Genomic DNA, 16,073 nt, shown 5'->3' with positions numbered 1-16,073 from the left:
TGTATAATGGAAGCAGTCAGTGGTCCTTTGCACAACGTCATGCAAATAATTCGTTTGTGACCATGCATTCACAAAGAGCAGGGATCCCATGATGACCCATTCACTTTACAAATTTGTTTGGCTATAAAGTGACACAGATGGTAACTGCACCAGCTCTGTACCAGCAATTGCGCCCAAGGTAAAAATGTTTTTGGGCCATGCTACACAATGATAGGATTTCAACGGCTACTTTGAAAAGCCACGAGAAGAACCTGTTTTGTGCTACTGCAATCTGTTAGCATCCCGGCACATTTGGGTTTGGCCGTGTGAAAGGTTATCTGTCCAGACGTAAACACACAGAAACAATGGACTTAGGGCCACATGTGTTTTTTTTTTGTGTTGCATTTGCTTCAATTGTTTACGCTACTGCTATGGAAATTTGCACCAAAAATTTGATTGTAGCAAGTGTGCCATACTTTGGTGTCCAGAAATAATGCAAATGCTGCATGAACAAAGAAATATCGGCCTAAGATATTAGCAGAGGTTAAGAAGAGCTTTGTACATATGGCCATAAATACTGTTCCAACATTGTTTAAAAAAACTGGTGACTACATTGGTTCCTTGTATTAGCATGTGAAATACATCCAATTCCTGGTACACTCAGAAGCCCTGAATCATTCATTTGTTTGTGCCACATTACCATCATCTCTTGACGCCAAAGTGTCACTAATTTACTAGATAATGTTGCCTTTTGTAAGTTTGTGCAGCTTTAGCATCAACAAATGACGGTAATGCGTTACAAAATTAGCATAAATCAGGGCCACAGCTTGTTCAACTTGCATTCCACATGTCCAGAAACATTGCATGCAGCATGTCACAAAATCTGCTACTGTCACTCCAGAGCATTGTACTGTACACATTAGTCAAATTTGTACTCACCAACAGGGCCACCAATCACCGCACCCAGGTGGTCCAGCAGGTCCTAATCTTGGGCCATCAGGTCAGCCCAGCGATATTTCAATTGGTGGTTGTTGTGCTGACTGTTAAAGATTCCTCTTAGGTGGAACAGCACCTTTGCCCACCTGAGCCTCCGTGCCTCCATGTGATAACCCTGTATCACCTGGCCCGCAGCCTCCTACATCAGGGGGAGGAAGTGGCACACCAACCACACAAAAGCCCCTATCTCCTCCTCACCCATTCTCCCCAGACGTGGCCTTCCCAACATCTCAAACAAAATAGGATAGGAAAGGGTAAAGAAGGAAAAAAAAGGGAAAGGAGGTATGAAAAGGAAACTTGACTTACCCACAGACAGCCCAACAATACCCCAACTAACAATAGCCACAAACACACTCCCAACAGTACAAAGACACATCTAATCACAATAAATGGCAAAAGAAAACTTACACAGATTAACACAGACACTTACAAAACAACAGAATACAATAGCAATAGCACACAGGAGACAAAAGCACAATATTCACATTGGCAGCTCAAGACACAGCCACACAGTCTAGAATAATCACAGACTGCAAAGTGAAAGTGAAAGTGCACCCACTGTACCATTTCTGTAAACAGGATATCCTATTACATCACTTCTTGTCTCAATTGCAGGTGTTTTTTTTTTTATTGCATGTAATTTTATGACGCTTACAGGGTTTGCGTCAATATTTTTTGACGCATATGCAGGAAAATTCCCCTGCATTCAAGGATCAATACATTTTTTATGGATAACCGATTACCTGGGGTGCAGGGTTGGAATTAACACTAGGGACCAATCGATGTATTATGGATGTGAGCATCATTTTTAACCCATATGCATTATATTTTGATGCATATGTGTCTTTTTTGATGTGTTTGCATCAGAAAATCTGTCTTAAACTGTGTTTGTGTGATTTTTCATTTTTTTACATGCAGGCAGCCTATAACTATACAAAGATAGGATGGTATGACCTGCAGTGTTTGTACTAGTGTTTTGGCTCATGTGGCAGACCATACTACTGCATACCGTAATACTCATGTTGTTGTGCCGGATTAGCTCTCTTAACTGACGCAACAGGCAACAGCAACATAAACTTTTTGAATAAAATTGGTATTTCCTAATTTGAGCAGGTTTTGCATCAATAGAGGATAGCAAGGCTACGCAACTAAACCAATAGACTAATGGCCTGTGTGTTTATGTCTGTGAATTGGCTCTTTAAATTGTTGTTGTGCCTCTGTGGGAACATCATGAGAAAATGCTGGCGTAATGTGCATGTATCAAATGCCATTCATTGAGGTACATCAGTCATGATACTGTATATGTTTGTTAAGTCTGTTGCGTCTTATGCTATGTGTACTTCCTTGACTTTGGAGACAAAACATTTCCCATGACGAGCTATACACAGGATAGATAGAGGATGGTTGATAATGACTATGTCAGATAGGTAACCCATCACATTTAATGAAATGTTGAATACCACTTCATGGTCACTTGTGTGTATACTACCCATGAGTCCATCATTTGAACATGCTAGGTAGGTATAGTGTTTGTGACACAGAGTCTCAGATCCAATCCTAAAATTGTTCTGTACCCCACGGTTTGAGTCATGTAAATGACCTGTGTTTCACCTATGGCTGTGGAGGACCAGCAGACCATGCTGCATGTGTTCACATATTTCCCGTGGTTCATTGCACAAAGGTGTTCAGTTCAAGTGTGTGGCCATGTGTACCCTGTGTCAGTATTGGCCTCCATGTTGTCACAGTTACGTGCAGGTCTAGTCATGAGTCTGTGGAACCAATCCCTGAATTAACAGAGTATCCTATGGGTATGGTTCCCTTGGGCTATTTGTATGATCACATCCGAGTTTGTACTGGGGTCTCTTCTGGATCTGGTAGGAACCTCCCCCTGGGTCATTTCAGCCTGCAGGCATATAGTGGAAGACAAAATAGCAACCTATCCCTGGAAGGGGTGGATTGACAATGCGCCAAGGCACTGGCTATACAAGAAGAGGTGCCCCCAATGTGTAATCTTATCTCATGGAATATTGCGGGCTATGACGCTAAGCTATCTGATCAAGCATGGGTTGGGTGTGTGGCTAACTATGATGTCATCATGCTTCAGGACCTGGCTGTGTGGGATGGGTATGACAGATATGCAATTCCAGCTGTACAGTCTCTTGGTGGTCGCTCTAATTTGCTTTTCTAAGATAGTCGGTGCTTTCCAAATTAACTGTAACCATCAAGGTATATTGCTGGTATGGGTACTCTTCTCCAATCATTTTAATGTATTATTGGTCAACTTTTATAATGCTGTGTGGGGTATGGGGTGCCAAATTGGGGCCCTGTTCTCCATTCTTAAGATTTTGAAATATAGAATGGAGAAGGTGGGATTGGAATTTCGTGCCATCATCTCCGGGGACTTTAATGCCAAGTTGGGCCGATCCAGTACCGTGGTTAATCCCTTCACCCGTGACTGTGAGGTCTATTCAGCGCAGGGTCCGCAGGACTCGAGAGGCAGAGATCTACTAAAGGAACTCGGGGAGATGGGCCTCTTGAATTTCTATGATATTGAAGCAGTAGGTACTCACCAACTTCCAACCTTTGTCAGAAGAGGGTCTGGTTCCACCATCGACTATATTTTTGTGTCCCCTCCTATGAGAGACTTGGTGATTGGGGGTAAAGTGTTAGACGAGTGCTTTAGCGATCATAATCCCCTTATATTGTCCTTTAAACTCCCTGGGGCCCTACGCTCACTAGGACGAGGCAGGCCTGTAACGGTGGTGACAAAGGACCAGGGTAGGCGGCTTGGGTGGAAGCAAGTAGACCCCCAAAAGGTTGTGGGAAGGGATGTGGGGGACAACCTACATCTATTTATGGAAATACTCCCGACAGAAGCGCCAAATCCCATGACTGTTATAGATGCGATAACAGTAGTATATGCAGCAGTCAGAGACTGTCTCGTTTTAGTAGGCAACCACCCTAATAAACGTAAATGTGCCTGGTACGACAAAGCCTGCTATGATGCAAGGGCAAATTTAAAGATGGTTACCAAGACTCACCCTAGAGATTGGGTTCTCGTAAAAGAAGCTAGAATAAGGTATAAAAGGACCCTGAGGGATAGTAAGCTAAAATATAAAGATAAAGCCTGGGAAGAGTTAGAGCGTACTACAGCTCTGAAAGACCCCGGCCTGTTTTGGAAGGTGGTGAATAGAGGTTCCTTTGAAACAGAAACCTCTGAGGGCCTTGGATGTAATATAGCCCCGGAGGCCTGGGTAACTCATTTCTGTAGTATATTTGAGGGTACCCCCCTAAGAAATATGCGGGAGAATGTGTATGATGTGGCTCCTAACCTAGCAATCAGATTCTCACTACAGGAGGTTATTGATGTAATATAGAGTTGTGCGCATAATAAAGCACCGGGCCCAGACTCAATCCCGATGGACCTGTATAAACTAACCCTCAGTTATGGGCACCCATTCTCCTAAATGTTCTCAATGCAGCCGTTACTGTGGGCATTCCTGCCTCTTGGAGAGTGGCATGCATAGTCCCAGTGTTTAAAAAGGGTGATTGAAATTATCCTAAGTCTTATCACCCTATTTCACTGCTGGACTCCTCTGTGAAGATTCTGGGACGGATTATCTTAGGCCGTCTGGAGGCCTGGATGATAGAAAATGATATTTTAAGTCGGGAACAGTATGGCTTCAGGGAAGGCCTCGTAACGCAAGAACAGTGTCTTAATTTACTGATGATAATCAACAAATACACGCAGGCCAGGAAATGTACCCTTTTTCTTGCTTTTATGGACTTTAGCTGTGCTTTTGATAAAGTGAACCGGTCTTTATTATGGGAGAGGCTAATTCAGTCAGGGTTGGACCCTAATATTGTAGAGCTTCTCCGGTATCTCCATTCTGGGACAGTTGCAAACGTGAGGGTGGGTCTAATGGGGAATGCTCAGAGGCTTTAAAGCTTTCAAGGGGTGTGCGCCAGGGGTGTGTCTTGGCCCCTACCTTGTTCCTTTTATACACAAATGGACTGTCAGATTTTCTGATCGAACACTGCAGGGATGTCCCGAAGGTGAAGGGTATTGATATCCCTGTGCTGACGTATGCGGATGACGCGGGCCTTATGGCCCGCACGATGAATGGTCTCCGAGAATTAGTTAGAGCTAATGTCGTCTTTATGTCAGCTTTGGGACTGGAGGTTAATTTTAAGAAGTCGCACTTTATGGTTTGTGGTAAACCTATGAGTAGGGTGGGGGAGCTAAGGGTGGAGGATCAAATTATTAGCAGAGTCCATGAGTTCCCATACTTAGGGGTCATTTTTGATGAGAAAGGATCTTGGAAACCCTGTATTGCTAGAAGGATTGTGCTTTTTCATGCAACAGTTGGTGCAACCTTTGACTTTGCGGCTAGGGTAGGGAGCAAACCTATCAAAACCCTGCTTGAAATCTATAGGCGGAAATGCCTACCTGTCCTTCTGTATGGTTCAGCACTTTGGGGGTTTAGGGATACCCGAGCCCTTATGGTGGAAGAAAATCGGTTCTGTAGAAGACTTCTGGGTGTTGGGCAAAATATTCCTGGATTTTGCCTTCACCAGGAATTGGACCTTTAGTATATACAGGACACTACCCAGCTGGCTCCCCTTTTGCTATGGATTTCAGTGTGGAGCAACGAACATGCCTCTCTTAATAGGGATATCCTAAGGGATTGTTTGGCCTGCAACAATGTAAAGCATATTCCCTGGCTGTCGCATATAAGGAAGATGGCACATGACCTGGGGCGGCCTGAATTGTTTGATTATCCCGAGGACCTGACTAGCTATGATAAGAAATGGGTTAAGGAGAACTTTCAGAGAATCCAGGAGACCAAGAGGGAGGCTCTAAGGAAAAAATTGATCAGGGAATTTACTATGCTAAAGATGTGGGTGGGTCCTGAGCGATATCTCTCAGAAATCAAGGATGTGAGGGAAAGGTCTTTCATAACTCGATTCCGCTTGGGGATCATTAGAAGTAATTTGTGCTTCCCCCTAGATCAGTATGGGGAGAAATGTATTAGACCCTGCCCCTGTGATAGGGTGTCCCATCAGACCTTGATCCATTTTACACTGTTCTGTGTCTTTTATGCACCATTTAGAACCCGATTTCTACTACCGCTCCTTAGGCCCAAGGGTTTTGTGTAATACCGTCCTGCTTTCATGTGGCTGCAAACGGCTCAGATGTACTGGTATGGAAGGGCCTGGGATCATTCCTGAAGGGAGCAACTACTTGGCGCAAAAATGTAGAATTTTTAGAATGATTTTACTTATTTTTTTTTGCCAGTTTTTTATGAATGAGGTTTTTATCTTCTTCTGCTTTTTATTTTTAAATATATATATATATATATATATATATAATTATATGTACTTGTTTTTATGATGGGTGCTTTTATATACATGGTTTTTATTGGTATTTTTACAATGTTTTGGTGATTATGTGTTGTAATGGATGCATTTTTTTCATACCGAATAAAGCTTCTTCTTCAGAGTATCCTTCAAAGCAGAATTGTCCTAAAGCCAAAGATCAACTAACGACACACATGGGGATAGTACGGCTTTGGCACTAAAGAACTTTTATAAGGCTGATGACAGAGCAACTTTGGTGTGCTAAAAAACTTTATGGATCAGTAATAGGAAACAGGCAGCTTTCATCACAACATTTGTACACAGGGTGGGCTCTATAATTCCCACTGCAACAGGGAACATCAGTGCCTCTGTGCTGTTTAATCTCACAGATAGTCCCTACGCAAGCCCCATCAAAAGGTGGCGGCAGAAGTGAATCTTTGTGTGGACTATCAGGGCACAAAAATGTTTTGTCCTTACATACACATTAGCAACCCTTGTTTGTTGTGCTGTAGGAACTGTACCGAATCCATGCATACAGCCATAGCACACTGTTACTGTTTGGCACTAATGACCACATTCAAAACCAGACAAGGATGGGGCTGGATTAGGCCATTCAAATGCATTTCCCAGAACACAATACAATAAGTAAACTGATTAAACTATACTACACATTTGGGGATTCATCGTAGACCTACCAGACACAATAACTCAGGAGGAAACAGAGGGCATGGAAAGCAACTATGAGACAAATGTAGCCACAGGGAACATCTATGTTTGACGCAAACACTGGAACCAGTCTGGCTAACAGGATGCAGGCTCTGTCAAGAATAAACATGAACAAGGCAAATACACAGTGACCAGACTCTGACTGGGACAAGAAGGAACAACACTGAGGGAACTAAAAACAGTTTGTACTGTGGTCTGCAAAGTTACACAATCCCCCGAGGGTTCTTGTACACAAGTGATTTGTACACCAATGCAAAACAAGGAGATTCAGAAAATGGCAGCCTCTGTGCAGTTCCAGGCAGCAGCAAGGGCAGGGCAGGTTGAAATGGCTGGTCTGCATGGAAGTGCTCACAGATGTGTGCACCTTCTGTCTCTCACAAGTCCTGGAGTTGAGAATCAAGTTCAAAGGGCCAACTGGACCTTTCACATGGGAAGCAATAGACAGCTGATTAATGGCCCTACCGACTACCAGGCAGTGCATTATCGGATTTGAAGTCTATGCAGACTGATGAACTATGACTATGGCATGCCATACAGAAGAAGGAAGCACACAGGAGTCATAATGGGAGTCTGGGTATGTGTAGATGAAGATTCTACAGATAGTCCATTTACAGGGCCCCCTAGAGAAGGGTGGGCAGAGATTTTAAACAAGGCAGTGGCAGGACTTATTACCTGGGATGGACGGCACATGGCACGTCATGTGAGCAATGCTTGTCATACCTGGGGCACTTGTGCTATCCATTTTCATGTTTGATGCACTTCTTGTCACACATGCTCCTTGCAGAGATAGCTGATGTCACACTTCCTGCTGTCAAGAGTCCGGTCATACATTCCTGTTACCAATGCAATTGCACATCCACTGCCTCATGTATGAAGCACTTTTTTTACCTTATGATTGATACACCAATGCTTAGTTGTGTGTCATATGCTGCAATGGACCATGTTGGCAACATGGATGTGTCTCATAGCTGTGGTCCTCTGATGTTGCCCTTCAAATGTGAAATAGACAGGATATATGTCATTGACACTGTGTGTGATGTTTGCTGTACATTCATAACCATCAAATGTGATGTGGCTTTTTAAGTATGCAAATTTGTATTTCTGCAATGCTCCATGAGGCAAAACGCAGATTATGGTTCCTAGAGATCATGTGATGCATAAATAATTACCCAGAGCATGATTGAGTGATGAAGTGAGGTGTTTAATTACATATGATAACAGAGTGGTGATGGTGACTATAGTTAGAAGAAGTTTTGTACGATGTGTTGTCTCCGACGCAATCCTGCCGCTGTGTTTGGATGTTCCCCCTCATTTTCACGGACAGCATCCTCCTCTTCCTCTACTTCAGGCATTTGTTGATCTGGTTCATAGAGAGTAATGTTCCTCCTCACACAAATGTTGTGCAGGATGGCACAGGTCAAAATGATCTTGCAGACCAGTTCAGGGGAATATAGGAGGCTGCCTCCGGTGATGTCCAGGCAACTAAATCTGGACTTCATGATGTCAAAAGTCCTCTCAACTATGGTGTGTGTCCTACGATGTGCCTCATTATAGGCACGCTCTGCTGCTGTGCTTGGGTTGGCAATTGGGGTCATGATCCATGGCTGTATCTTGTAACCCTGATCAGCTGAAAGAGAAAATGAGGGTAAGTATTTTATTGTTGGTTGCACCGTGATTGTCACTTTGCATGGCAGTTGTTATCTTGTGTCGTCTGCGACTCATCTGTGTTTGTGGTATTGTGTGGGATCCTAGGCTTCTGTGATGTTATTTCTGCATTGGCTTGTTTAACTATCAAAACTGGTGTTTGGCTGATGGACATGATATCAGTGGTATATTTAGAAACTTGCAGTTCAGTGTGTCTCTCCCATGCGTTATGTAATGTGAAAGAAGTGTCCATGGGCCTTCACTGGAGGTGACATGATACTTCCATACACACAATAGATTCCACTGTGGTGGTAACATGGTTGCACTATATAGGCTGAACATCCTATCCAATTCGACATATATAATTGCAAGTGAAATGCAACAGCGAGGCCCTTTGATTTGGCTAGGTGACAATGCTCAACACATCTCCATAAATTGGCAGCACTGAAGTGTTCACAATTGACAATGCACAATTATCCCATGTGTGACAAGTTCTATGCCAGCCTATTTTTGTGCCCTCACCGAGTTGGCTCATGTGCAAACGTGTACCTACACTACTGAACTTGCTCCGGGTAAGCTGGCTAACTTGGTTGTGTGGGTGAAGTTTTTAGACTCTGAAAGTCCATCTGCCTGTACATCTGTTATGTATGTGGGGAATTGTCTCAATCTGTATGTGTAGCAGTGTGCACTTTGCATTAGTATCACATCCACATATTTTCATAGCACAGTCCACTTCCTTATTGCTAGCTGGCAATGTCACCCCCGAAGTGATGTGAGATGTTGGTACTGCCTCAATGATTCCATGCCACCTTCATTAGAGTCAGAGTCATTATGCTATGTGTCTCATGGTGTTTGACCTGCAGCAACACACATTACATACCCTTTACACAGGACGTATTTCTTGGAAGGGTGTGGGATTGAGTATTATTGATGTGATATTGAAAGGTTTAGCTTCAAAGTTGTACTGCCAGTTAAGGCCATTTCATTGTCACTGTGTGGTTTTAAATTTGTCCTGTGTGGCTCTAGAGTGGCATCTCTTGTTATTGGTATCTGTCATTTGTCCATAGGTGTGCATCCAATTGGGTCAGGATATCAAACATGACTACCAGTGTCACACCTCAGTGTCTTCCTGGCCACGTGTCGCTGTAGTGGTGTATGTGTTGGGTGTCCTACAGCGTTGCTGTGCTGTGTGTAAATAACTAGGTTTCTGTACTTACCAACAACTAGGCCATTGCCATATCATCCATCCTGGAAGTGGTGACTGATGGTGCTGTGGCAGAAGATGAATGAATCATGTACACTCTCAGGATACTTTGTCATGATGTTGGTGAACAATCCACAGTGATCCACAATGGCCTGCACATTGATGGAGTGTGTGTGCTTCCTGTTGCGGTATAGATGCTCGGTTGCAGCAGGTGGCACTATCCGAACATGTGTGCAGTCAATGGCACCAAGCACGTGTGGGAAGCCATGAATTTGATAGAAGTCCTGGTTGGTCTCCTGCTGCTTCTGCTGTATGTTGGGGAAGCTGATGTGGCAGGGTGTGAGGGAGATGATGGCAGAAAATGAGTGCTGTGAGATCCCGGCAACCAGGGCACCAGTGGTTTGAAAAGAGCCACTTGCCAACATGTGCAAGAAAGCTAGCAGCTTGGTCTCCAGTAGAATGATGTGGGGTGTCTGCAAGCTGGGTGCCAACTGTGGCTCAATGTGGCGCAGCAGGTGCTGTATGGCTTGTCAGTTTAGTCTGTACCTCTGTTGTGCTCCAACTTTGGGAAGATCTACTTTTGCTGGCTATGGCTGCTGTCTACTTTGCTCTGTTTCCTGAAATGATTGGGTTCTACTTTGTGAAAGAGACAAATCCACTTCAACTATACTCCTTGTCAGGGTTGCCATTATTGCAGTGGCTTCCTCATTGACAGACAATGTCTTGGGCTTAGGTTGGGGTGGTGCAGTTGATGTGGGAGTGCTCCTCCCAGGTTCCTCCCTGGAGACCAGTGTGGCAGGCACACATCTCCCAAAAAAAGTTGCAGTTGGGATGCCATGGGTGGAAAGCTGCTTATTCTCACTGACCACTTTTTTGGGAGCAATTTTCTTTGGGGCCTTCTTAAAGCTCTCAGTTGGCATTGGCACTAAGATGCACAAGCAGAAGACATTCAAGGATGAAATCACTGTACAGGCCTTTTCTTTGCAGTACTGCGGGCGATGACTCTTCTTTTGTGCACCTAAAAACAACCTGTTGGAGCGTGGACTATTGGTAAGGACAGGTAAGTACCTACATCTAGCAATTGCCAACGTCCACTTAGGTCCATTTAGGTTTCAATAAATTAAGCCCAGCTCAACCCTTGGTAGCTTGGCAATGAGCAACAAGGCTTAACGTAGGAGACAGAAGTGTAAAGCATTTAAAATTCACAAAACAGTAAATAAGTAAAACACAAAACACAAAAAATCCAACATCACTTTATAGAACTAGATTAGATTTGTATCCTTATAATGACACCAAAATGATTAAAATCGGATAAAGGGTACCGGAGATATGAATTTTTAAAGAATAAATGTAATTCTAGAGCTTAGAAGCAAATAACTCTCAAAGGCTTTAAAAAAGGTCACACTAGACAGTGATAAAAGCTCAGAGTTCAGGCTCCCACGATGTAACACTGTTACACTTACTTTCAGAAATGTTTCTTGATACAGGAAAGTGGTCCACAGCACAAGCCAAGGGTTTAGAGGCTCTGATTTGCCTCTTGGCATCTTGCATTACAACTCTCACAGTTCACCTCTTCAACTTATGGAGCTATTTACAACATTTGCTCCAAATTTCTACAAACTTCGGCATCTTCTTCCAGCGGTCTTTTTTGGGTCCTTGAAGTGTCCACAAATTTATCCAAGGTTCAAGAAGGTCTGAGTTGCTCCTGGGGAGTTTGGGTTACGAATCCCAGAATGCACCTGGTCCAAATCCTCAAATGGCTACTCGACACTGGTCAACTGGGCTTTTCTGGTATGACTTGATGCAGAGGACTCTAGGCAGCTCCTTCATACCTGAAGCTTACATGGAGTCCACTCCTGGAGTTTCAGAAGCAAGGCAAAGTCCTCTTCTTGTTGAAACCCAAAGTGTGCAGCTGGTGCAGTCCTTGTGAATGCAGTGTCCAGGTGCAGGCAAGGGATGCAGCAGGGCAGTCCTTCTTCTCCAGTATCTTCTTCCAGCAGGGATCTGAGGTATGGTACAGCTCTACCAAATGTATTGTTGCTCCTGGGGTGAAAAGCATGGGGGGACAACTGTCCAATCACAGGCAGGCTGCTACCCCCCTGGATGACCACTTCCTGGGAAGTGTGGCAAAAATCAATTCCTAGAAACCTCTAGGAGCCACGGATCATTTTAAAAAAAAAATGTTTTTTTTTTTTTTTTTTTAGAGGTGGGGAGTGACCCCTTAGGCACGGGTCGCTCTCCTAAGGGACAAAATATATTTAGGCCATTTCTGCCCCCACTGGGGGCAGATCGGGCGATTGTTATTAGGCCGATCTGCCCCCAGGGGGGCAGAAACCTCTTGGCGCTAGGGATAAAAAAAAAAAATTGAGGTGGCAAGCGACCCCTTAGGCAAGGGTCGGTGTCCTGGGGGCAAAATATAGTTAGGCCATTTTTGCCCCCAGATCGGCCTATTTTTATGAGGCTGAAACCACTAGGCACCAGGGAATTTTTTCATTAAGGCAAATTCATGCAAGGGGAACAACCCCTTAGGCAAGGGTCGCTCCCCGGGGAGGGGGGAATTCATTTTAGGCCATTTTTGCCCACCGGGGCAGATTGGCGTATTGTTATTAGGCCGATCTGCCCTGGGGGGGCAGAAAGCTCTAGGCACCAGGGTTCTTTTTTGTTGTTGTTGTTTTTTAGAGGTGGGGAGAGACCCCTTAGGCAAATTTTATTTAGACCATTTCTGCCCCCCTTGGTGGCAGATCAGTCGCTTTTTTGCTAAGCCAATCAGCCACAAGGGGGACAGAAACCACTAGACACCAGGGATTTTTTGCATCAATTTCACGCCGGGGGAGCGACCTGTTAGGCAAGAATTCATTTTGGGCCATTTCTGCTTCCCTTGGGGGCAGATCAGTGTATTTCTATTAGGCCAATCTGCCCCCAGAGAGGGGGGCAGAAACTACTTATGAACCAGGGATTGGTGTGTATGTGTGTGTTTTCATTAGGGGGGCAGCCCCTTGGGTAAGGGTCACTCCCCATGGGGGCACATTACTGTACCCGCAATGCCCTGCAAACCTCCAACTTTGCTGGAAATCACACATTTTTCTCACATTTTTGTGATGAAACCTTCCAGAATCTCCAGGAATCCACAAAATTCCTACCACCCAGCATTGTCTCATCTATACCGATAAAAATGCTGCTGCACTTGTCAGCCTCAAAATGTTTTTTTTCAAACTGCCCTTTTGGACACGCTTTGGTTCCCCCTCAATTTCGACATGTTTTTTGGCTCTTCCCTGTCACAAGCACTTGGCCCACCTACACAAATGAGGTATCATTTTTCCCTGGAGACTGAGGGGAATGTTGGCTGGTATGAAATTTGTCCCAGTGCAGTGATTCCATAAACATGTGGGAAAATGTGATTTGTTAGCTAAATTTGAGGTTTGCTGAGGATTCTGGGTAAAAAAAAATTTCGGGGATCCACGCAAGTCACACCTCCCTGGACTCCTTCGGGTGTCTAGTTTTCAGAAATGTCTGGGTTTGGTGGGTTTCCCTAGATGGCTGCTGAGCCCAGGACCAAAAACTCAGGTGCCCCCTGCAAAAACAGGTAGTTTTGTATTTGAACATTTTGATGTGTCCAGATAGTGTTTTGGGGCATTTCCTTTCATGGGCAGTAGACCTACCAACAAAAGCGAGGTACCATTTTTATTGGGAGACTTGGGGGAACGCTGGGTGGAAGGAAATTTGTGGCTCCTCTCAGATTACAGCACTTTCTGTCACTGAAATGAGAGGAAAAAGTGTTTTTGGGTCAAATTTTGAGGTTTGCAAAGGATTCTGGGTAACAGAACCTGGTCAGAGTCCCACAAGTCACCCCATCTTGGATTCCCCTAGGTGTCTAGTTTTCAGAAATTTGAAGGTTTGCTATGTTTCCCTAGGTGCCGGCTGAGCTAGAGGCCAAAATCCATAGCTAGGCACTTTGCAAAAAACAGCTCTGTTTTCTTCGGGAAAATGTGATGTGTCCACGCTGTGTTTTGGGGCATTTCCTGTCGCGAGCGCTAGGCCTACCCACACAAGGGAGGTACAATTTTTATCGGGAGACTTGGGGGAACACTGGGTCGAAGGACATTTGTGGCTCCTCTCAGATTCCAGAACTCTCTGTCACCGAAATGAGAGGAAAAAATGTTTTTTTTGGCCACATTTTGAGGTTTGTAAAGGATTCTGGGTAACAGAACCTGGTCAGAGCCCCACAAGTCACCCCATCTTGGATTCCCCTAGGTGTCTAGCTTTCAAAAATGCAAAGGTTTGCTAGATTTCCCTAGGTGCCGGCTGAGCTAGAGGCCAAAATCCACAGTTAGGCACTTTGCAAAAAACAGCTCTGTTTTCTTTGGGAAAATGTGATGTGTCCACGGTGTGTTTTGGGGCATTTCCTGTTGTGGGCGCTAGGCCTAGCCACACAAGTGACGTACCATTTTCATTGAGAGACTTGGGGGAACGCTGGGTGGAAGGAAATTTGTGGCTCCTCTCAGATTACAGAACTTTCTGTCACTGAAATGAGAGGAAAACTTGTTTTTGGGTCAAATTTTGAGGTTTGCAAAGGATTCTGGGTAACAGAACCTGGTCAGAGTCCCACAAGTCACCCCATCTTGGATTCCCCTAGGTGTCTAGTTTTCAGAAATTTGAAGGTTTGCTATGTTTCCCTAGGTGCCGGCTGAGCTAGAGGCCAAAATCCATAGCTAGGCACTTTGCAAAAAACAGCTCTGTTTTCTCCGGGAAAATGTGATGTGTCCACGCTGTGTTTTGGGGCATTTCCTGTCGCGAGCGCTAGGCCTACCCACACAAGGGAGGTACAATTTTTATCGGGAGACTTGGGGGAACACTGGGTCGAAGGACATTTGTGGCTCCTCTCAGATTCCAGAACTCTCTGTCACCGAAATGAGAGGAAAACATTTTTTTTGGGCCACATTTTGAGGTTTGTAAAGGATTCTGGGTAACAGAACCTGGTCAGAGCCCCACAAGTCACCCCATCTTGGATTCCCCTAGGTGTCTAGCTTTCAAAAATGCAAAGGTTTGCTAGATTTCCCTAGGTGCCGGCTGAGCTAGAGGCCAAAATCCACAGTTAGGCTCTTTGCAAAAAACAGCTCTGTTTTCTTTGGGAAAATGTGATGTGTCCACGTTGTGTTTTGGGGCATTTCCTTTTGTGGGCGCTAGGCCTAGCCTCACAAGTGACGTACCATTTTCATCGAGAGATTTGGGGGAACGCTGGGTGGAAGGAAATTTGTGGCTCCTCTCAGTTTCCAGAACTTTCTGTCACCGAAATGAGAGGAAAAAGTGTTTTTTTGCTCCAAATTGTGAGGTTTGCAAAGGATTCTGGGTAACAAAACCTGGTCAGAGCCCCACAAGTCATCCCATCTTGGATTCCCCCAGGTGTCTTGTTTTAAAAAATGCCAGGTTTGGTAGGTTTCTCTAGATGCCGGCTTTGCTGGTAGCCAAAAGCTACAGTTAGGCACTTTGCAAAGAACATGTCAGATTTCAATGTAAAAATGTGATATGTCCATTTTGTGTTTCCTGTCGCGACCAATAGGCCTACTGACTCAAGGGAGGTACCTTTTTTATCGGGAGACTTGGGGGAACACAGAATAGGAAAACAAGTGTTATTGCCCCTTGGCTTTCTCAACATTTTCTCCTTCCAAATGTAAGACAGTGTGTAAAAAAGACGTCTATTTGAGAAATGGCCTGTAATTCATATGCTAGTATAGGCACCCCGGAATTCAGAGATGTGCAAATAACCACTTCTTCTCAACACCTTATCATGTGCCCATTTTGGAAATACAAAGGTTTTCTTGATACCAATTTTTAACTTTTTATATTTGAGCAAATTAATTGCTGTATACAGTTATGGAATGAAAACCCATTGCTCGGTGCAGCTCATTTATTGGCTCTGGAATGACTCTGGGCACCTCAGCAATACACCTATAGTGGCACTACCTATGCTGGGGTCCCTAAACGTACATGCCCTACCATATACTAGAGGCTTATAGGTAGGTTGACATAGCCAGTTATAATAAGCCTAATTTGCATATTCCTTTTACACAGAGCACAGGCCTTGGGACTGGTTAGCATTACCCAGGGCACCCTCAAAGACAGGAAAACACCAACCAAAAGTGAAAAATGGGGGCAAAAAGTTAGG

This window comes from Pleurodeles waltl, chromosome 5 (genome assembly GCF_031143425.1).
Source record: "Pleurodeles waltl isolate 20211129_DDA chromosome 5, aPleWal1.hap1.20221129, whole genome shotgun sequence".
NCBI classification, from domain to species: domain Eukaryota; kingdom Metazoa; phylum Chordata; class Amphibia; order Caudata; family Salamandridae; genus Pleurodeles; species Pleurodeles waltl.
Note: the sequence above shows the minus strand (reverse complement) of the source record.